Genomic DNA, 24,603 nt, shown 5'->3' with positions numbered 1-24,603 from the left:
ATATATACATACATATATAAATTTTTGTTTTTTTAATGTGTGTACCAGTTGGTGGGTCAGTGTCTTGCTCAAGGGTCTCACCTCAGTCATTGTTTTGAGGGTGGAACAGAGCGTTGGTCATTCACTCCCACACATACAACCCCTGCTGGTACCAAGACTCAAACCTGCAGCCTTTGGTTTAGAAGTCCGAATTTAACCATTAGGTCATAACTGCCCCTATACTGTATATATATATATATATATATATATATATATATATATATATATATATATATATATATATATATATATATATATATATGCGTGTGTGTATCTTTTGAATGGTTATATGATTCTTTTCGTTATTAACTATTATAAGAATTATGTTAACCCACTAGTTATTACTCAAGTGTTACTTCATCGTTCTAAAGGAATTACTAATTACTTGGATCAGTATTCTAAAGTGAAGATCATGGTAACCCACTAGTAATTACTCAAGTGTTACTTCATCCTTCTAGAGATATTATCTAAAAGTATACTATAAAAAAAAAACTCAACAAAAACCTCAAAAGCATTAAATGACTAGGGTTTGGTTGCACATGATATTTACTCATCATGACTACAAAACAAGAAAAATACTTAACCAGAAGCATGGAACAAGCAACAGCTAAAATAACCGTGTGTATAGACACATGGCCATATTTACGATGTCTGAATTTAAACAAGAGGTATGGAAAAATATTAAAGTGGCTGTGTGTGTAGTCATTGAGCTAGAACATGCATGGAATGGTATTTATCATACAAAGAAACACACATACACATGCATAAACATAGGTTGGTTATTTTTGTCTCTCACAAAAGTCAATAAGCATGCCAGCTTTCTTTTTTTCTTCAATGGTGCTTTGCAATGGCTCTTGTCTGCATAATTCTCTTCACCGCTGTGCAAAATCAGACAGTTTCTGTCCTCTTTGGAAGGTGCCACACAAATTTTTGTAGGCCTCGATGTCACATGCTTCGAGCTCTGCAATTGCAGCAGTATCCACAATTGTCTTTCTATCCACGCCACATTTGAAGTACGCCTGTGTTTTTGTTGTTCCACTTTTCAAATAGCCCAAGACCTTCTTGTGTCTCTTAATGGCTTGCTCTGGAAGAAAGACTGACAAAGAACAGAGAATAAACCATTTGTGTGTTATGCTAATAGCATGTCTGTTTTATAAATGAATGGAATTTGGAAATCTGCAACAAGGAATTACAGCGTTTAAAGTCTTTGCTGAATTTGGTGGTTGTAGGTGGAAAGCTAAGAGAAGTTTATCTTGGAAAATTAGGGTCTAAGAAGTAGAAGAACCATAATAATAATAATATAAAAGTGCCTCTATTATGCTATTTAAATAGCTATTAATTTGTTTTTGAGGTTAGGTTTACATGCATTCAAGGTCAAAAAACTATTTTCATTAAATGTTCATTGCTGTATCATCTCTCTTCTCTTAACCCTCTTAACTCCTCCTTTCCGACAGTTTATCCAGCTCTGAGTGGTCAGATTACCCAGTTTGTAGGGGTAGGTCAACAGCACATATCAGAAATTAAATCCCATTACCAAATCCGAGGCTTTAGGGTATGGAAGTAAATTCATGACATTATATATTTGAAAAATAATAATAAAAAAAAAACATCTGAATTGCACTAATTATAAATAAAATCCATTGCATTAACAGTGCTTGCATTTTTAGGGTCTGAAACTCAATGTGGTTGTATATTTAAACTAGGGTTGGGCACAAGTTCACAAGACTTACAAGATGTTTTTTCAGTGGTTCTCATGACCTGCAAATCAGTCATCAGTCACCCTTCTTTACTCTGTTTATGTGGTAAATGACCTTTTATGTACTGTAATGTAACAGGCAATCATTAGCAATAGTAATTTGTTTTCCATGCCTTTCTGAATACAGATTCATGCTTCGGGCACCCCCCCTAATCCCTAACCCCTAATATTTTTAGACTTTCATTTGTCTGGTATTGTCTAAGTAAAGTGGTTGTTACAGTTTTCTCCTGTGATCTCTTTTGTTTTCGATTGGTGGACTTAATTAAGACTGTTTTGTTAATTTGTCATACACTTCATCACTAAAGCCACCCATTTGTGACAATTAGCTTTTTTAAACAAAAAAAAGGTTTTAGTCAAACACCAAAATGTTTCCATTTCATTTTTCTTTCTTTCTTTTTTCTTTTCCTATTTATTTTAAAAGTTTCATCCAAAAAAGTATCAGCCTGTCCCATTTCACTGCAATGTGTTGCTAAATAAACAAATAAATAAAATGAAACATAGATGTATGGGGAACTGTACACAAAGATTACTGTAAGGACATTTAAAATACATACCTCTTGTGCATTTCTGCTTTTTTTCCCATTCCTTTTCTTGGCTTTATCCTTATTTTTGCTGGATTTTCGGGGTGCAGGGGATGAAGAGGATTGAGATGAGAATGAGGTTGATTCAGAGGAGGACGATGAGTCAACTTTGTGGTGTTTTTTTTTCTCTCAACTTTTCCTCTACTCATTTGTCTTCTTTTTCCGTTCTGTATGAAGGTCATCTTCTGTACTGGAAGACTGTGACACAGGATCATCATATTTGGGTTTGCAGGAAGCTCCCATCATGTCTTCCTTTGCTGACAAGGCTGATAAGGAATACAATCCAAATCATATTTACATTCACATTTAATTTCTTCCATATTTGCCAACTTCCAGTCTAATGCTATTGTTAAATGTTGATATTCTGCTACCTTTGTTAAAGAACACCACAAAATATATTTTAAAACAACAATAACAACAGATAGGCCTCAGACTACAGTAACCTGCTCCATCTTATGTCAGGATATGTTATAATGTGGACTATGTACATTTTCCACAGTAAAAAGTGAATTCATATCTATGTATAGTACACATTACCAAGTAAAACAAATAACTGATTGTAAAGTTTAATTGATTTTAGAGATAAAACAATTTACCATTGGTCAGACTGCTACACAGGAAATCTCTCTCACTTTCGATGTCCTTGCATTTGTCCTCTAAGAATTTAATTTTAGCTTTTAAAAAAGCATTTTCCTCCTTCATTTTTTGAAGGGACACCTGTTCAGTTGGTGCTGTTGCTGATGCTCCTGATGAAATATATAAAAAAAAAAATTAAAAAACACTGTTGCACTGTAACCCTCCATCCATCTAAATATATATATACATATACAGTATATGCATATACAGTATATATACACTCAAACTACAATATAGGTCTATGCTTAATAGCTTAAATTTTGTCATAGGTCTATATTTTATTGTTAATTTTTTTCATTAGCCTAAGCGACCCAAGCTCATCGAATAACTACAGAGGAACAAATGAGTAATAAATAATTCATTGAATCCTTCGATCAAAAGGTTATTTAAAAATGGCTGATTCAATTAGGATCAAATCAAGTTTACTGTTTTTAGGAATGAATCATAATTGGCTCACTCAATTCGTTCAAAAACAGATTAATACAGAAACGAAACAATGCATTGTTGCTTTTGAGATGCACATCAGCTCTGCTCGGGCTTTGGAACCATTTCAATTGTAAACCAGAAATAAAGAAAAAATGTGTCTAAATGTAGCTCACTCAATTAACTTATTTTCTGTTGAACTGCTGTATAAATTAATTTAACATTTGCGATCACCGTCACGTGCTAATTCTTGTGTGAAATTACTTAAATACATAAAAACTCACACAGGGATTTTTTTCTTTCGTTATTTAAATTATATAGTAATGAATTTTTATTCTAATAGGTCACTGACATGGGCCTACCTGACAATGTCAGCAAGCATGAATAACAAGAGGGTGATCGTTTCTAAATGAACGCAACCCTCGTCTATCTCTCTCTTTCTCAGTATAGTCCCACAGTCCACAGTCACACAAGAGTACTGCACAATAACTATGTAAGGGGAAGTCTTTAAACTCGAATCAAATAAATATCACACCTTATTAAGATCCCTTCTTTTTAAAGAACGTCAGAAGTTGCACTTGAAACATTTTGCGCCGACGTGAGCTTGTGCGCAGCTCGTTAATACTGAGCTCTGATTGGCCAATCGTCGTTATTTAGTTTTAAAATTATTATATGTAGAGAACATTAATATTTAATTTGCACGATAGGTTTTACGCGATAAACAACATTAATGTAACATTAATGTAAAGGGGGTGGTAAGAGGGATGGTGGTTTTACAGAGGTGGGGTTTTTTTTCCTCAACAAGGAGGATAACTTACCCGCATCCCCCGTCAATTCAGCCTGAACAATTAATTACCTTCATTGCTTAAATTCTGATTTTGTAATTAAAATATTTAACCAGTTTTGTTAATGAACATTATTGCCTCGCAAATCACTAATTGACCGATAAGGCTTTTAAGTGGTGCTAGGCCTAACTTACTAACGTACACACACTAACGTACACACATATGCTGCTAATCGCATTATAATATGCATGGCTAGAACTTAAAATAGATAATTTACTAGCATCATTACCATCATTTTCCTCATTTTCCTCAACAAGGCGATTGGGTGGTACCCTTTTACGCGGAATCCTTCGATCAGCCATGCTTTCTCCCGAACTGTCTGCAGATTCAGAATCAGGTCGCAGTTGTTCCACAACGTCTTGTAAAAGCAACTTCCGTCCACACAGATGAACTCTACTGCCGTGAATGATTCCTCCCCTTCATTTACGTAGTCCCAATATGTTATAAAATTAATCACTGGCCTTACACCAGTCATTCTCAAATCATTTAACATTTTAATTATGTTTTTAGATTTTCCTTTGTTTTTATTACCAGTTATGAAATCCATCTTTTTGAGAGAACACTTGTTTGTGGTTCCTTAGTAGGCTAGGCACGTCCGGTAAATTTTTTATTACGTATTAATGACTACTGAATTAATTAATTTTCTATTCTTTATTTTTAGATGCTTTCTGAACTTGCCGTTTATAGATTTTTTGGGATAAAAAAAGGTTGTACATTTTATAACAAATGTCCTACAACCAGTTCTAAATCATGTGGGAAAAAGGTGCCTTCTTAGGTTCAGCCTCTCTTCCGGTTCGTATGTCGTTAGTTAGGAGAATCTATACAGTCCAACAATGGGACTTGCAAAAAAGATTTTAATGCTCTGTGAGCATAAGGGCGTAAAAGGAAACCGAAAAATAACTGAATGGCTTCAAAAAAACAGGCTAATGTCTTCAACAAAGAAATGCAGAATATGTAAAAAAAAAATGAAATTAAGGAAGACGCAAAACAAAGATGGAATCCAATGGTAAATATACACACCCTTAAGACATTTTTTGTCAGATTGGAAGCCTGATTCAAATCAAAATTATATTGTGTTACTGTACTTATTCTATGTGTTACTTTTATTTATTTATTTATTTAATTGTATTTTTGTTACTGTGGTATCAGGATATGTCAACGAAGAGCACACAATGAAAAAGTGACAAAATCATGCAGGTCAGGATCAATATTCGACAAGACCAATACAAGTTTACAAAATTGGATGACTTTTATATACAGGTAGGTGTAATAAAATATTAAATAACCTGTTTTTGTCTTTTAACATTAAGAAACATTACTTGTCATTTTTTTTCACATAAATATTTAAATATTGCAGATTCAGTCAAGGTTTACGTTTACGCCAAGTCGACATGGTCCAGGATGGCATTGCTGGAAGCTCTGCCACCCTTACTAAAATGACCCGTAAACTGAGATTAGTCTGAAGGAAAGCCTTGAAGATGTTCAAAAGGAAGACAGGACAACGCATGGGTGGAAGAAGGGAATTTATTGTGATAGATGAAAGCAACATCCGCCATAAAAGGAAGGTGGGATATCATTTTTGTAACTATTTTTTTAAAAGTGAAAACATGTAAGCTGGAACAACTGAAATACAATATCTATATCAAATTTCAATAGTGATATTTGATGCGTCAATTAATAATTTCTTTAAATTGGTTAATTTTATTGAACCAGATGAACCCGTTCTGAACTAAACTGTATCATCTTAAACAGGTTGCATCTCGTGACCCAAAAATTATTCCACCAAAGCTCACTTTTTGCAACGTGTCTGACAGTCACTTTAACTTATTAGTTGTCTCATAGGTTGTGATTCCATGTCATTTAAAGGTACAGGTTGTAGGACCTGCCACTATAGGGCGCACTTGTTAAAATTACAAATGACCTGCTTCTTGCGTCAGATCAAGGCTGCAACTCATTTCTAGTCTTACTTGATCTTAGTGCTGCGATCGACACCATAGATCATGACATACTCATAGATCGATTACAAAACTATACAGGTATTCAAGGGCAGGCTCTAAGATGGTTTAGATCCTACCTGTCCGATCGCTACCATTTTGTTTACTTAAATGGGGTGTCATCTCATTTATCATCAGTAAAATATGCAGTGCCACAAGGATCCGTCCTAGGTCCCCTTCTATTTTCAATATACATGTTGCCCCTTGGTAATATTATTAGAAAATACGGAATTAGCTTCCACTGTTATGCTGATGATACTCATCTATATATCTCAACGAGACCAGATGAAACTTCCCAATTATCTAAGCTAACAGAGTGTGTTAAAAATGTAAAAGATTGGATGACAAATAATTTTCTCCAATTAAATTCGGATAAGACAGAGATATTAATTATTGGACCAAAAAACACCACACAGAATCTTGTAGATTACAATCTGCAACTAGACGGATGTACTGTTACTTCCTCAACAGTCAGAAATCTGGGTGTTATATTGGACAGCAATTTGTCTTTTGAAAATCATATTTCCAATGTTACAAAAACTGCATTCTTCCATCTTAGAAACATTGCCAAGCTACGAAACATGTTATCTGTTTCTGATGCAGAAAAGCTAGTTCATGCATTCATGACCTCTAGACTGGACTATTGTAATGCACTTCTAGGTGGTTGTCCTGCTTCTTCAATAAACAAGCTACAGGTAGTCCAAAATGCAGCAGCTAGAGTCCTTACCAGGTCAAGAAAATATGATCATATTACCCCAATTTTACAGTCTCTGCACTGGCTACCTATTAAGTTCCGTATCAGTTACAAATTATCATTACTTACCTATAAGGCCCTAAATGGTTTAGCTCCTGCATACCTAACTAGCCTTCTACCACGCTACAACCCATCACGCACCCTAAGGTCACAAAACGCTGGACTTTTGGTAGTTCCTAGGATAGCAAAGTCCACTAAAGGAGGTAGAGCTTTTTCACATTTGGCTCCCAAACTCTGGAATAGCCTTCCTGATAATGTTCGGGGTTCAGACACACTCTCTCTGTTTAAATCTAGATTAAAAACGCATCTCTTTCGCCAAGCATTCGAATAATGTATCTCTTAAATTGTGAGTGTAGTTGCATCTGCATTTTTATTCTTTAGCTTGGGTTAAACTAATTTTACTTTGTTGGATCAGCAGCTATGCTAATGATGTCTCTATTTTGTTTCTATGTTTTGCCACGGGATTTACATCCCGTGGTAACTAGGATTTACACAAGCTCCAGTCTGCATCCAGAACACCTGAGAAGAGATGATGCTGACCCTCAGAGGACCCCAGATGATCCTAACCTTGAATCAACAAACAGAACTAACAATTATTGCTACATGTGTGACTGCATCATATAATTACTATTAATTAATAATATTGATAGTTCATCATCTACCTGACTACGTCTTGTATTATTTTTATTATTTTTATTTTTCTAAAATCCTGTCAAACGTGCACAAACTACTAGCTACTACTAAATATTGTAGAAACATAATTTTCTGTAAAGTTGCTTTGTAACGATTTGTATTGTAAAAAGCGCTATACAAATAAACTTGAATTGAAAACTTGAATTGAATACCAAAACAATAACAATCGCATGGTTTTATGTGGCTAAGAAGGAGCGTAGAATGATGGGATTTGTTGTCTTCTACCCAACCGCTGACGGCCATTCAAACACAGGCATACATAGCAAACGCGAGTTCAATGATTTGTGTAAGTAGATTACATACAAAGTCAATGCAAAGACATGATCAGACTATGGATCAGACGCATCCTCGAGCGGGTCTAGAGATGCAATGCCCCGCGTTTGGCGTGTATGCCCCATAATACTAATCTTGTTGATCGTTATAATAGCATACGTTTTCTGTAAAGATACAAATCAAAACAACTCACCTGTCGAGTAAAACACAAGCGAGATCGGCATCTCTTTCTAGTTCTCTCCATCTAGAAAATGCAACACCGATATCGATCCTCGCTCTTTCTCTCCTCTTGTCCCAAACTTTTCTTGGGTCGTTTGGTTGGCCCGTACGCTTACGGGAGTAAATTAAACAGTAATTATGTTCCATAAATAAGTAACACAATCCACCATAAAACGTGCAAGAAGAAGTAAATAAGGAACTGCTTCAAGCAAGCTAGTGGTTTGCTGGAGGCTAGACACTACTTCCGCATTTGTCCATGACACTGTTGTCATGTGGTTTCTACATCAGTAAAGGCGGTCACAAAGGGTAACTAATGTCATTGACAGGCGACTGCACTGCCCCGTGTCATTGTTAAGTAGGGGAGTTTTCTCATGATTTACAAGTAGTTGAAAACAGAGATATTGTTAGTAATCAGCTGGACAAACTATATAATACTAGCCTAGTGGTTTTTGGATATTTTACTGCAAATCTTACAAATTGTACCTTTAATGCAACACTGCTTCTTGATCCCTTCTAGCAGGACTTTAGTTACTCCAACAGTTAATACTTAATATCAGAATACATTTAGGCTGTGTTTTATTTTTAAATAACATAGTATATTTGTACCAATAGCCAAAAATAAATTGTATTCATCAAAATTATAGATTTTTCTTTTATGCCAAAAATCATTAGGATATTAAGTAAAGATCATGTCCCATGAAGATATTTTGTAAATTTCCTACTGTAAATATATAAAACGTAATTTATTAGCAATATGGATTGCTAAGAACTTAATTTGGACAACTTTGAAGGCGATTTTCTCAGTATTTAGATTTTTTGCACCCTAAGATTCCAGATTTTCAAATAGCTGTATCTCAGCCAAATATTGTCATATCCTCCTAACAAACCATACATCATTGGAAAGCTTATTTATTAAGATTGGTTTATAAATTTCAATTTCGAAAAATGTACCCTTGTGACTGGTTTTGTGGTTCAGGGTCACATATTAACAATGGTAACTCTTTCTATGAAGCCTGTATTTGTAATACATTATTCAGATATTCTTAAGGCATTTTATTTTATGCATTATGCATTGGGGTGGGCGATATCTCGATATTTAAAATATATCTCGATATTTTTTAAACACGATATGGATTTTGACATATCGTATATATCGATATATTGTTTATATTTAATTCTGATTCCTTCACTTTGCTTGTTTGCCTTCTCTGTGCTGTGATTTTGTCCCCTCTCCCCTCCCTTGTAGAGAACTATTCAAAAAAAAAAAAAACGTCTAAAAAATAGGACAACTGGCTCCATTTTATGGAGATACTTCGGTTTAAAGGCGTAGGGCGAACGGCAGGCAGATGTCTACTGTAGGGCCCTATGATTTCCGCGATGCAGAAAACGCGCACGGAATCGTGGAATCCAGTCATAAAAACGGAATTTACAGTTTAACATGGAATGACACGGAATTTGTCAAATTTTGAATTAATTAATCAAAAGTAGGTCAATGCACTTAAATCAAATCGCGATATGGACTGATATTTGCAAATATTAAGCCGGAAAAGTCTATTTAAAGGAGCTATGTGGAGGTTTTTACTTAAAAAAAATCTTTAAGATAGAGTTTTCATTTGTACATGTATGAGCCAACCATGATGTAAAAAAAAGAATGACACCTCTCTTGTCCACCACGGTTGCCTCTATCAGCCTGTAGGCTCAATTGTGTGTGGAGGAGTCGGGCCCGAATTCGTATTTCATATCTTGACATTGTTTACTACAGTGGTTAGGAGTGTCTAAGTGTGCATTTTTTTCTTTCTTTTTTTCCTGTGGGGATAATGTACATTTTTTCTGAGCCTTTTTTTAAATTAGATTACATTTTATATTGATGGACCCCTTAGTCTATTGACTATAAGCAACTTTGAAACTACATGTCAACTAACTCTCATTAGAGTATTAGTGGACTTAGGATAAGGTTTAGGGTTGGTAGAATATGTTGACATACTTGCAAAGTTGCTTATAATTATTAGAAATTAAGAAAACTTTGCTTCCTTTGCTCCTGTTAACAAACGTTGGTTTCCACGCGACTCACCAGTGCATGCGCAACGCTGACCTGATACTTCATCCACCCGGAGCTGGTTCTGTGTACAACAGTGAGCACAAGCTACATTAAAGTGATTATTAGAAGTTCGCTCTAGAAGAGCGAACGAGTACTGCGTCTTAGCTAAGACGCTACGGGAAAAGTCTCTTTTCACGAAATACTGAAGCAAAAAATTATCCTTAATTTTGTATTTTTGTAAAGCGCATTTGCAGCAGTACACAGCCATAGGCGAGACGGCTCGTTCGCTCATTGGCTTGTTCTGCGGCAACTGCACAGCCTATCGAGCGCGGGCTGATGCAACATCAGACCAATAAGGGCGCTTCGCGCCCTTCTTGCCACTTCCCGCCGAAACGGGTGTGGCCCAACCTATAAAAGGAGCTCGAAAAGGCTGACTCACGTGATTTATTTCATCGCCGAAGCGAACCAGAGTGAATCGTGCGCACGGCAGAGAACGCAGTACTCGTTCGCTCTTCTAGAGAGAACCGAGGTTACGTTTAGTAACCGAGTACGTTCTCTTACGAGAGCTCTCTCGTACTGCGTCTTAGCTAAGACGCTACGGGAACCCAGTTTAAAACGCCGTGCGCGCAGGGATCACACACCAATAAACCTGAACCAACGCCCAGGATTTACAGTGCACAGTCACCTGAGGGACTCACAGAGAGTCCAGGACAGAAAAGGGAAAAAGCCCTCCGTCCCATATCTAGCAGCATCCGTAGATGCGGCAATATGACGTCACACAGCCGAGGCAAGGCCTGACCAATGTGGCAATGCGGGTCTTACGCAATACTGCCCATATAACAGTCGGCAGCGCATAGCGCTCGTGAACTCAGAATTCCCCTCAGGGCCCTGATTCGCCTATACCGACAGCAGCCTTGCTTGCAAGGCGGGAACCTCCAGGTTATAGAACCTGATAAATGTAGACGGCGAGGCCCAACCTGCCGCCATACATATATCCTGCAAGGAGATCCCAGTAGACCACGCCCACGACGAGGCGATGCCTCTTGTGGAGTGTGCTCTGACGCCCAACGGGCACTGAAGGCCCCTGGAAGCGTAAGCTAACGCTATGGCGTCAACTATCCATCTGGATAGAGTCTGTCTCGAAACAGCCATTCCCTTGGAACGCCCACCGAACGAGACAAATAGCTGCTCCGTCTGCCGAAAGGCAGCAGAGCGAGACACATAAGCTCTTAAAACCCTGACAGGGCAAAGAAGACTCGAGTCTCCATCCTCCCCTGACACCGGCAGGGCAGACAGGGCAATAACCTGAGCCCGAAACGGTGTGTTGAGGGATTTCGGCACATAACCGTGCCTAGGTTTGAGTATGACTCTTGAGTCATTGGGCCCAAACTCCAAGCACGACTGGCTCACCGAGAGCGCGTGCAAATCACCCACACACTTCACAGAAGCGAGAGCCAACAAGAATACTGTCTTGAACGACAGATGCTGAAGGCAATCGATTGGATAGGCTTGAAAGGGGGACCTTTCAAGGCCTCCAAAACCGCCGCGAGGTCCCACATAGGGACTGACGGAGGTCTGGGAGGATTCAGCCTCCTAGCTCCTCTGAGGAACCGGATGACTAAATCATTCCTTCCTATTGACTGACCGGACGCCGTTTCAGAAAACGCCGCGATGGCAGCCACATAAACTTTGAGCGTGGATGGGGCTCTGCCCTTATCCAACAGCTCCTGAAGGAAGGAGAGGACCTCCGTCACCTCACAACTAAGGGGTGAATAACCTCGAGCTGTGCACCAGCTGGAGAACACCGACCACTTCGAGGCATACAGACGTCGTGTCGACGGAGCTCTAGCCTGAGTGATGGTATTTAGCACTCTCACTGCGAGATCAGCGGGTAACCATTGAGTGCCCATACATAGAGGGACCACAACTCCGGTTGAGGGTGCCAAATCGAGCCCCTGGCCTGCGAGAGGAGGTCTCTCCTCAATGGTACCGGCCACGGGGCGACATCTGCTAACTGCATCAAATCTGGGAACCATGGTTGGTTCTTCCAAAGAGGTGCTACAAGCAGTATTGAACATCTCGTTTCTCTCACCCGTTCTATCACCTCTGGAAGGAGGGAGACGGGAGGGAACGCATAAAGCGGGCAGCACGGCCATCTCCGTGACAGCGCGCTTTCGTTCTTGGAAAAGAACGCGGGGCAGTGAGCGTCTTCGTGGGACGCAAAGAGGTCCACCTCCGCCATGCCAAATCTCTGCCACAACAGCCGGACTGTTTGCGGGTGTAGAGACCATTCGCCCGTAGGAACATTGCCTCTGGACAGCCTGTCTGGACCCAGATTCTGCAGTCCAGGCACATGCACTGCTCTCAGCGAGCACACGTTGCGCTGAGCCCAAATCAGGAGGCGTTCCGTCAGCCTGCACAGGTTTCGGGACCCGAGACCGACCTGGCGATTTATGTAGGACACCACGGACATGTTGTCCGAACGGACTATGACGTGGTGATCCTTGATATGGGGACAAAAGCGCGTCAGCGCGTTCTCCACTGCCAGCATTTCCAGGCAGTTGATATGATGGAGCTTTTCCCATTCTGACCATAGGCCAAAGGACGGTCTGCCTTCGAGCAGCGCTCCCCATCCCGAAGTGGAGGCGTCCGTCGACACCATTTTCACACTCGGGGAAGTCCCCAGGCTTACACCTGATCGGTACCAGCCGTTCGCTGTCCAAGGTGCTAGAGCCGCAACACAGCTCTGATCGACCTTGAAGTGCAGCCGGCCAGACGCCCACGCTCTGCGCGGCACCCGAGCCTTCAGCCAGAACTGCAGGGGGCGCATGCGGAGCAGGTCCAGCCGCAGAACCGGAGATGCTGAGGCCATGAAACCCAGCATCTTTTGACAGTGTTTGAGCGACACAGTCGCGCCACAGCGGAAAGAACTCGCTGCACGCTGAATGCCCATCGCGCGCTGTGGTGACAGCCGCGCCGTCATGGAACACGAGTTCAGAACTATACCCAGAAACAGGATCGTCTGACTGGGGTTCAGCGAACTCTTCACCCAATTGACACTGAGGCCGAGCTTCTCGAGGTGATCGAGTAAAACGGCTCTGTGGTCCATGAGCTCCGCTCATGATCGGGCCAGAACCAGCCAGTCGTCCAAATAATTCAGCACTCGTGTGCCTCTGAGTCTAAGAGGAGCGAGCGCTGCATCCATGCACCTCGTAAACGTACGAGGAGCTACGGACAAGCCGAATGGCAGGACTGCAAACTGGTATGCCTGGCCCTCGAAGGCGAATCTCAAATATCGCCTGTGGTTTGACGCTATCTGTATTTGAAAATATGCGTCCTTCAGATCTATTGACATGAACCAGTCCCCTCTGCGAATCTGCGCGAGGAGCTTCCTGGTCGTGAGCATTTTGAAACTGCGTTTCATCAATGCCTGTTCAGCTGTCTTAGATCCAGTATGGGCCGGAGACCCCCGTCTCTCTTGGGCACCAGAAAGTATCTGCTGTACAGCCCCCCCTCGCTTTGAGACACAGGCTCTACAGCCCCTTTGCTCAACAGTTTTGATATTTCGGCCCGAAGTATGTGTGCTACTTCTGTTTTGACCGTAGTTTCGACGCGCGCTGAAAAGCACGGTGGGCGTCGAGAAAACTGTAGCGTGTAGCCTCTCTTTATAATGCCTAGCACCCAATCCGAAACCCCTGGAAGCACTGACCATGCATTTGCATGAATGGCTAAGGGCTGGATGCGAAACGCGCTCTGTTGACTGGGCAACGGCGGCGCTCGAGTGTGCTGCGCATCTGAGGCGGGGAGCGCGCTGATCACAGCGGGCAGATCGCTCTTCCTCGACCCCGTTCCGGCGCTTAACCGACTGGAGGGAGGCTGAGCGGGTCCCGTGGGACTCGATATATCTGCGAGTAACCGTGGGCTGCATGTGTGCACTTTTACCACTTTAAACTCGCTGTCTGCCTGTGCAGAATGTACGTGCACGGGCCTCGTTTTTACAGAAGCCCCGCGCCGTATGTGACATAGTGTATGTGGGCACTGGGAAATGGGCACGTTTACTATGCGGCGCGCTCGACCGATCTGTGTCGATCTTATGTGCGCTAGCCCTGTGTGCAGGGCTGTGCTTATATGTGGAGATGGGCACTGGGTAGTGGGCATCGTCACTGCATTTATAGCACCATCGGCCGTGGCCGGACGAGCACGCACGGGTTTCGTTTTTACAGAAACCACATGGCGCGTGTGACATAGTAATAGTGGGCACTGAGGGGTGGGCACGTTTACTATGCAGTGTGCGCGACCGACTTGAGTCGCTTTTATAGGCGCGAGCCCTGTGTGAAGGGCTGTGCTTATATGCGGAGATGGGCACTGAGCAGTGGGCATCGTCACTTCATTTATAGCACCATCGGCCGTGGCCGGGACACCAGAAATTACACCTTTTCGGGAAATATCTGGGTAGCCGTGATAACGGTTTTCGTGTGCAGGCAAGCGGGCAACCGTACAGGCTTGCGCATTGCAAACAACGCTGAAACAGTCACAATCTCTGGAAACTGAAACAGCGGCGCGCTTAGGTGAGAGCCCGGCCGCAGCGGAACTCGTACACCGGCGCTTCGATGAAGCAGCCATCGTGTGTAGTGCCGACGCAGCGTCATGCAGCATGCGTAGATGGCTTTCCCAGGATGGCTTCGGGGCTCCCGGCCTCACCGTAATCCTCTGCCGCGGTCCCCGCGGCGCGGGGCGACGGCCAGTAGAGCGAGAACGGGGGTCTCGAGCTGCGTTGCTGAAGCTGTTGTGATAACGGCTTTTGTGTGCAGGCAAGCGGGCAACTGTGCAGGCTTGCGCATTGCAGAAAACGCTGAGACAGTCACAATTCCTGGAACTGAAACAGCGGCGCGCTTGGGTGAGAGCTCGGCCACAGCGGAACTCGTACACCTGTGCTTCGATGAAGCAGCCATCGTTAGTAGCGCCGACGCAGCGTCACACAGGAGGCTTTAGATGGCAACACCGCTTTTGCCGCCGTCCAGCAGAGGGCGGACAAAGGTGCGTCGCTATCGCCTGTTCCACCGGCGGAAGTGAGTGGTAGTTCCTGTTTTTAGCATCATCAGTGTGGAGAATGCTAGTGAGACAGACGAACGAGTTTGTGCTGAATATGGAGCGTTCCAAGCCTTCGCCACCTCTTCGTGAAGCTCAGGAAGAAATGAGGCGGGCTTTGAGAAGTACGCTCATCCGAAAGGGAAATACCATCCAGCCGGGAACGAGAGGGGGGGGCGCTGGTGCAAACCACTCGCGGCCGAGACTCATCGCGGCCAACACGATCATTCGCCCCGGCTCCTTCTCGATGTCAGCTCGTCTGCAGGGCTTCTGAGCAGAAGGCGCGAGATCCTCGGAGCTCGCCCAGCCCTCACTGCCCGAAGCTAGCAGAGAGCGCGTGTCCTCTTCCCCCGACGCGGCCCTGAGATCGACTTCCTCGGACGACGCGCCGGCAAACAGCGGGCGCTGCCCACCGGGAAGCGATGCAGGGGGGGCCGGTGAAGCAGGGCGAACCGGCGAGCTCGGTTGAGCTGAAGACGGTTCCGGAATCCGCTGGAAGCGATGCTTTTACGGCGCCTCAGCGCAGCGGAGAATGCAGGCTCAGAGAAAAAGGCCAGGCGAGTCCTCAGAGTCACCATGGCAACAGCTCGCAGTGGGGGCATCCGCCGTCAGCGAGCGAGCGCTGCATGATCTTCACCCAGGCAGGAGACACAGATGACGTACCGGTCTCCCTCGCTGAGTGGGGCTCTGACGAGCCGCAGGAAGGCATCTTAAAAAAGACGCGAGCTCTTTTACGAGTGTGTGTCGCAGGGCGAACACACACACACACACATAAAGAACAGCTTGTATATAACAGGATTGAAAGGATATAGGCGCCGGATAGCGCAGCAGGAACGGCAATGGAAGGCGGCGATGCCAGCAGCTTCAGAATGGCTCGTCCTGCTGATGTGCTTTCTCAGACGGCGCTTGCTTCCTCCGTGATCCAGCGATGCGTGAGCTTCGCTGAAGAGATGAAAAATCAGGTGAGTCAGCCTTTTCGAGCTCCTTTTATAGGTTGGGCCACACCCGTTTCGGCGGGAAGTGGCAAGAAGGGCGCGAAGCGCCCTTATTGGTCTGATGTTGCATCAGCCCGCGCTCGATAGGCTGTGCAGTTGCCGCAGAACAAGCCAATGAGCGAACGAGCCGTCTCGCCTATGGCTGTGTACTGCTGCAAATGCGCTTTACAAAAATACAAAATTAAGGATAATTTTTTGCTTCAGTATTTCGTGAAAAGAGACTTTTCCCGTAGCGTCTTAGCTAAGACGCAGTACGAGAGAGCTCTCGTAAGAGAACTGTTCTTATGATTATTTATGAGATGATACAACATATTATAAGGTTTTTTATAGTGCATAATTCATTCATTATAATACCTTTAGAATAAAATAGAAAGTGTTACCATAAATTCTAAGCACAGGTTTAAAGCTGTTATTACAACCACACAAATTCTTCGGAACTGTGTTTTTGGGAAACACCAAATCTTTCAACTCTTGGTAATGAAATTTACAACCATAGTTCGCTAATGATGCTTGTGGGAAACAAACCTCTGAACTTTAGTGCCACCAATACAGAATAAAGGCATTACGACAACACTTTACAATACTGTTTCATTTGTTAACATTAGTTAACTACATTGTTTTTACATAGACTAATAATTATTTCAGTAAGTGTACATTGGGAGGCAAGTAATTGAAATAGTTTTTGTAATTGTAGTATGGACAAGGAATAAATGGACAGACGTGGAAGAGAAAGAAGTGGGTCTTTGGCATGCTGGCCATAAAGGGACAAAGAAGACGAACAGTTTTGCGGCTTGTAGAGAGGCGCTCCAGAAATCACCTGCTTCCCATAATTAGACGACATGTTCGCCAAGGGTCAACCATATTAAGCGATGAGTAAAGATCCTACAGAGCTTTATCGAATCTTGGTTACAGACACTACTCTGTAAACCACAGCAGATACTTTGTTGATCCAAACCATGGAGGACATACACAAAATATTGAAAGAGCCTGGTTAACCTACAAAAGCCAAATTTGGCGACTGAGAGGAAATAGGACAGAGAAGCTTCTTAAAGAACATTTGTGTTTTATTGAGTGGACTTACTGGCTGGGATACAAGCACAAAGATGGTCCTCTAGGTCGTCTTCTGAAAGACATTAAAAGGCATTACAGAGATTAAATATGCTAGAACCCAAACATTTTTCTTTTCTTCTTCTCCCAGTTCAGACATCAAATGGTTTGATGTTTATGTGCAGCTGATAAAATAAATAAAAATGGTACCAGACACATAATAGATAATTATGAAGTGAATATCTGTTTATAATAGTTGTTTGTATAGTTGTTTGTTACAGCCTAATGTTTACAGCAATTTTAGTCATGATAAAAAAAATATATAATGTGCAACCAAACACTAAAGTCGTATCACACTTTTGAGGTTTTTGGTGAATTTTTAAATAGTGTAATTTTAGATAATATCTCTAGAAGGATGAAGTAACACTTGAGTAATTACTAGTGGGTTAACATTATTCTTATAATAGTTAATAATGAAAAGAATCATATAACCATTCACAAGATACACACACGCATATATATATATATATATATACAGTATAGGGGCAGTTATGACCTAATACACGCATGTGTATGTGTGTTTTGTTTGTATGATAAATACCATTCCATGCATGTTCTAGCTCAATGACTACACACACAGCCACTTTAACTTTAATATTTTTCCATACCTCTTGTTTAAATTCAGACATCGTAAATATGGCCATGTGTCTATACACACTGTTATTTTAGCTGTTGCTTGTTCCATGCTTCTGGTTAAGTATTTTTCTTGTTTTGTAGTCATGATGAGTAAATATCATGTGCAACCAAACCCTAGTCATTTAATGCTTTTGAGGTTTTTGTTTAGTTTTTTTTTTTTATAGTATACTTTTAGATAATATCTCTAGAAGGATGAAGTAACACTTGAGTAATTACTAGTGGGTTACCATGATCTTCACTTTAGAATACTGATACCAAGTAATTAGTAATTCCTTTAGAACGATGAAGTAACACTTGAGTAATAACTAGTGGGTTAACATAATTCTTATAATAGTTAATAATGAAAAGAATCATATAACCATTCAAAAAATACACACACGCATATATATATATATATATATATATACAGTATAGGGGCAGTTATGACCTAATGGTTAAATTCGGACTTCTAAACCAAAGGCTGCAGGTTTGAGTCTTGGTACCAGCAGGGGTTGTATGTGTGGGAGTGAATGACCAACGCTCTGTTCCACCCTCAAAACAACGACTGAGGTGAGACCCTTGAGCAAGACACTGATCCACCAACTGGTACACACATTAAAAAAAACAAAACATTATATATGTATGTATATATGCACACATTTATTATTATTTATGTTTTTTTTTAAAGTAAATGTTAAATAATAAAATTACTGTATATGGAATTTGGTCTTCATATGATACACGTGTTTGCATATTATACACATTTTGGTGTGCGTATGATATGTGCACATTGCTTGTCATGTGCATACAAAACTTATTATATATAGTGCGTGAAGTTTAAATAGTAAATAGGACATAGGTTAATGTACTGTTAGTCATTTGTCCTGCATTAGTTATTGTTTAGTTTTGCATGAATTATGAAACATTCTCATTAGTTTTCTGGGAATAATGAAAAAATAGTAGTTATTGACTAGTTAATAGTAAACTACTAGTGTCATCTGTGTGCTATTACTTACTAATTTGTTAATCAGAGTTTCTTGTTAGTTAACAGTAGTTACTAGATTGTTAATATTGCGTTACTCATTTGTTCCTTTGTAGTTATTGATTAATGATGGAACAGTATTCTAAAGTGTTACCGATGAATGTAGTGTTTGTGCAGGTGTTTTTCAGAAGCTCGATCAGTAGCAGTAAATCTAGTCAAATAAAGCTCTTGGGGTTTGAACATGGTCTCTGGAGACAGAGCTGCTCTATTCTGAGAGGATCACAATCACTCCACCCTGACAATGCAAATGAGATTTTCATCTCACACTCCCAGAGTCACTGTTTGATTGGTTACATGATCTGGACTGAAACACACCAGTTTCACTTCTGCTGTAGTCCAGCAGCACACAGACAAACTCATTGTTACATTTCAGGTTTTTTATTTAATTATTTTTACATTTTAATTTATTTTTCCAATCTGTAGTCACATTTTCAAAACACTATACACATTTAGCACAACATCAGTCTGTGGTGACCATATCTTTAGCACAATTCATTTTGTTTTCACACAATATTAAGTTAATTAACCCATTTCTAAAATGCTTACATTTTATACATAAGCTATACCTTATACCAAAATCATAGATCTTTCTTATCTTTTTTTTATTTTTATTTTTTTTACAAATGCTTAAACACAGCATGACAGAAATGAAAACCTAATGTTCCAAACTTTAAATATAGTGTAGCCTCTACTTCTGCAACAACATCAACTCAAAGTATTGGAAAATATCTCTTTATAAAATATTGTAACAACTGATAAGCAATTTTAAGTAACAGATCACTAAAATATTTAAAAATATCTGATTCCAGTCTCAGTTTGAAGAATAGTCAGGCGTTGATGGTCTTTACATTACATCAACATAGAGTAAAAAAGACCTCTTTGAATGGGTTTTGTGGATGCAGAACAACACAGAATTAGACAGAGAAAAATTATGCCTGGGAGAGGGAGAGGAGTAGTTGGATCAGAAGAAGAGAATTCAGACTGCAAGCACAATTCCTGCTTTACACTCACATTGCAGTTCTAAAACACGTTTTTTTTTCAAAACACTACCCACGATTCTCTGCATTTCGCACAATTGTATTATTTTTTTTATTATTATTTTTTTTATGGCAGAAAAATCACTTCCATTCAAATATGCACACTGACTCATTACATGGGCAAACACCAGTCACACATTTTTACAATAAGCAAACAGAGCTTTAGCATAAAACGGCAAAAAGTGAGCTCTTCTGTTTTGGAGCAATGGATGCCAACAATGGAACAGAGACAGAGCCAGAGCCAGAGCCAGAGCCAGAGGAGTGAGAGTAAGAGGAGGAGGAGGAGGAGGAGGAGGAGGACAAGGACGAGGAAGCCCAAGGACCATAATCTCTAATGAGATCAGAGCCACTTTGGTTGAACATGTGGTCAACCATTGTCTAACAATGAGGGAGGCTGGGCAAAGGGTACAGCCAAATTTGAGCAGGTACACTGTATCATCCATCACGGGAGCTTTCTGAAATGAGAATAGGTAAGAAATCTACTCACACTAGAAAATTGTATTACTGCAAATCAATACAGTGCTCAATGAGTACAGTATTACAGAATTGCCAGTGAACTGTTCTGTGGGACTGTAAAAATAAAGTATGTTTCAAGTATTTGGGAAATGTATTCCTACTTTGTATTCCTACACAGTATTTACAGTATTTTACTATTTGTTTGGCAGAACTGAAAGAGATCCTAAGGTGGTCGGGAACGTGTTCTGTCTCCTGAACAGGAAACTGCAGTCATGAACATGGTCTTAGAAAATGATGGCATAACAAGATATTTCCAAATATTGATAGGGTAAGCTTATCAACACTGGACCGTGTCTTGCGCAGAAATAATCTGAAGATGAACGTACATTGTTTTTGTTGGAAAAATAAAATATATTTGTTACCGTGTATTTGTGTGTTCTGACTATAAAAACTATTTTATATATATTTAACAAAAGAAAACTTCACAATCACGGGAAGAAGGAGGCGGGAACCGGCGGACATTTAGATCAAACTTTAATAACCAAATAAACACAAAACAGGGTGACAGCCCCTCTCAGACGACCTCCGCGCACAAACAAAACCAAAACACAAACTAAAATCCAGCCCTGGTCCTCTCTCATCCTTCACTGTCGTTGCTCCTCTTTTGTATCCTTCTGATCTCCTCCGTGGGACTCGAGACCGGTGAGTGGAGCAAGTGTCACTTTTTAGAGCCAGCTATAGACAGGCTCTAAAAACTGCTAGGGCAGAGCATATCCACAAACTCATTGAAAATAACCAAAACAATCCAAGGTTTTTATTTAGCACAGTGGCTAAATTAACAAATTACCAGACGCCACCTGATTCAAATATTCCACCAACGTTAAATAGTAATGACTTTATGAATTTCTTCACTGATAAAATAGATAACATTAGAAATACAATAGCGAATGTAGATTCTACAGCGTCTAACACTTCAGTTTCATCCATCGCACCCAAAGATAAACTGCAGTGCTTTACAAATATAGGACAGGAAGAGCTAAATAAACTTATCACTGTATCTAAACCAACAACATGTTTATTAGATCCTGTACCCACTAAATTACTAAAAGAGCTGTTACCTGTAGCCGAAGAACCGCTTCTCAATATCATTAACTCGTCGTTATCTTTAGGTCACGTCCCAAAACCATTCAAGCTGGCGGTTATCAAGCCTCTTATTAAGAAACCAAAACTAGATCCTAGTGTACTGGCAAATTATAGGCCTATTTCAAATCTTCCATTTATGTCTAAAATTTTAGAAAAAGTTGTGTCTGCTCAATTGAGCACCTTCCTGCATAAAAATGATCTGTATGAAGAATTTCAGTCAGGTTTTAGGCCCCACCATAGCACAGAAACTGCACTTGTTAAAATTACAAATGACCTGCTTCTTGCGTCAGATCAAGGCTGCATCTCATTTCTAGTCTTACTTGATCTTAGTGCTGCGTTCGACACCATAGATCATGACATACTCATAGATCGATTACAAAACTATACAGGTATTCAAGGGCAGGCTCTAAGATGGTTTAGATCCTACCTGTCCGATCGCTACCATTTTGTTTACTTAAATGGGGTGTCATCTCATTTATCATCAGTAAAATATGGAGTGCCACAAGGATCCGTCCTAGGTCCCCTTCTATTTTCAATATACATGTTGCCCCTTGGTAATATTATTAGAAAATACGGAATTAGCTTCCACTGTTATGCTGATGATACTCAGCTATATATTTCAACGAGACCAGATGAAACTTCCCAATTATCTAAGCTAACAGAGTGTGTTAAAAATGTAAAAGATTGGATGACAAATAATTTTCTCCAATTAAATTCGGATAAGACAGAGATATTAATTATTGGACCAAAAAACACCACACAGAATCTTGTAGATTACAATCTGCAACTAGACGGATGTACTGTTACTTCCTCTACAGTCAGAAATCTGGGTGTTATATTAGACAGCAATTTGTCTTTTGAAAATCATATTTCCAATGTTACAAAAACTGCATTCTTCCATCTTAGAAACATTGCCAAGCTACGAAACATGTTATCTGTTTCTGATGCAGAAAAGCTAGTTCATGCATTCATGACCTCTAGACTGGACTATTGTAATGCACTTCTAGGTGGTTGTCCTGCTTCGTCAATAAACAAGCTACAGGTAGTCCAAAATGCAGCAGCTAGAGTCCTTACCAGGTCAAGAAAATATGATCATATTACCCCAATTTTACAGTCTCTGCACTGGCTACCTATTAAGTTCCGTATCTGTTACAAATTATCATTACTTACCTATAAGGCCCTAAATGGTTTAGCTCCTGCGTACCTAACTAGCCTTCTACCACGCTACAACCCATCACGCACCCTAAGGTCACAAAACGCTGGACTTTTGGTAGTTCCTAGGATAGCAAAGTCCACTAAAGGAGGTAGAGCTTTTTCACATTTGGCTCCCAAACTCTGGAATAGCCTTCCTGATAATGTTCGGGGTTCAGACACACTCTCTCTGTTTAAATCTAGATTAAAAACGCATCTCTTTCGCCAAGCATTCGAATAATGTATCTCTTAAATTGTGAGTGTAGTTGCATCTGCATTTTTATTCTTTAGCTTGGGTTAAACTAATTTTACTTTGTTGGATCAGCAGCTATGCTAATGATGTCTCTATTTTGTTTCTATGTTTTGCCACGGGATTTACATCCCGTGGTAACTAGGATTTACACAAGCTCCAGTCTGGATCCAGAACACCTGAGAAGAGATGATGCTGACCCTCAGAGGACCCCAGATGATCCTAACCTTGAATTAACAAACAGAACTAACAATTATTGCTACATGTGTGACTGCATCATATAATTACTATTAATTAATAATATTGATAGTTCATCATCTAGCTGACTACGTCTTGTATTATTATTATTATTTTTATTTTAAAATTCTGTCAAACGTGCACAAACTACTAGCTACTACTAAATATTGTAGAAACATAATTTTCTGTAAAGTTGCTTTGTAACGAAAAGCGCTATACAAATAAACTTGAATTGAATTGAATTGAATTATTTCCAAATCACTCCACCGACCTTGCTCAGTCCCAGGTCACATACCCCCATCGCCCCTCGCAGGTCAGGGGTACCCACAAGACTGCGCTCTACTCCCCCCCACCCTCCCTCCAGGGGGACCGTTCACGGTAGCTGCGGGAACCTGGGGGTAAGGACAGACAGACGAGGTGAGAGAATAGAAAATGGAAGGATGATTAGCGACAGAGACGAGAGAAGGGAGAGAGGAAAAAATAATAATTGTTCCATTTCCCAGACATGCCACCGCTCGTCCCCCCACCAGCTGTGTGAACTCTTCTGCGGTGCCTGGCGGCAGCACTGGATAACCCTCGGTGGACGGCACAACACTCCTTCACCACCTGGTTGACGGCGACGGCTCTTGACTGAATTACTAAAAAGAATTAATCCACAATCAAACCAAGTTTTTTTCCGACAACAGATATAATTTTACTAGTGGGTGCAGGAAAGTATAGTTCATTTATGAAAGTGAGGATGGCAAAATAAAGTAAACTGTGACATATTATACCCAACAATCATTCATACAGTGGACTACCAGTAAAACTGAAAAAAAAAATTGGGACCAACAATTATTCAGACACTTTGACCCGACTATGCTTTGTGTTTTTCTTTAATTGCTAATGCTAACTTTTTACACCACAGACTGAACAAAATGAAGCATTGCTTGGTAACTGGTCAACAAAGTATTGATAGTTGTGTAAATAATGTCATACTAACAGTTGTTTGAAATTTGGGTTGATTGTAATCCATTACATACCTTTCTTTTGAAGTTATCTGACATTATCAAGATGAATTTGTTTTGATAGTTTAACTCTTAAGTTATTGCCATGTTTTATTACCATTTTCTAAACTAGAGTGGATAAACTGTGATAATGTGTTTGTCTGAGTAAATTTTGGTTTGACCATATATATATAGATAAGGCTAT

The 24,603-nt window shown here is 40.6% G+C and overlaps 1 protein-coding gene and 2 long non-coding RNA genes across 4 annotated transcripts in view; 2 read left to right on the top strand and 1 right to left on the bottom strand.

The window, feature by feature from the left end:
- Positions 1 to 24,603, top strand: part of LOC132125468 (uncharacterized) — a 1,183,551-nt gene that overhangs the window by 918,312 nt on the left and 240,636 nt on the right. The window lies entirely within an intron of this gene.
- On the bottom strand, positions 727 to 4,794 carry LOC132125392 (uncharacterized). 2 transcript variants are annotated; one of them, XR_009426905.1, is made up of 4 exons: positions 4,510 to 4,794; positions 2,973 to 3,122; positions 2,350 to 2,642; positions 727 to 1,135 (listed from the first exon to the last, which is right to left on the bottom strand). It is a non-coding gene; the product is annotated as an uncharacterized LOC132125392 (long non-coding RNA). The 2 variants fall into 2 exon arrangements; XR_009426904.1 differs by lacking the exon at positions 2,973 to 3,122.
- On the top strand, positions 5,127 to 5,808 carry LOC132124991 (uncharacterized). Its single transcript, XR_009426826.1, has 3 exons — positions 5,127 to 5,286; positions 5,430 to 5,540; positions 5,638 to 5,808. It is a non-coding gene; the product is annotated as an uncharacterized LOC132124991 (long non-coding RNA).

The sequence above is a fragment of the Carassius carassius genome, chromosome 43 (genome assembly GCF_963082965.1).
Source record: "Carassius carassius chromosome 43, fCarCar2.1, whole genome shotgun sequence".
NCBI classification, from domain to species: Eukaryota; Metazoa; Chordata; class Actinopteri; order Cypriniformes; family Cyprinidae; genus Carassius; species Carassius carassius.
Note: the sequence above shows the minus strand (reverse complement) of the source record. Positions and strands in the feature narration are given on the sequence as shown.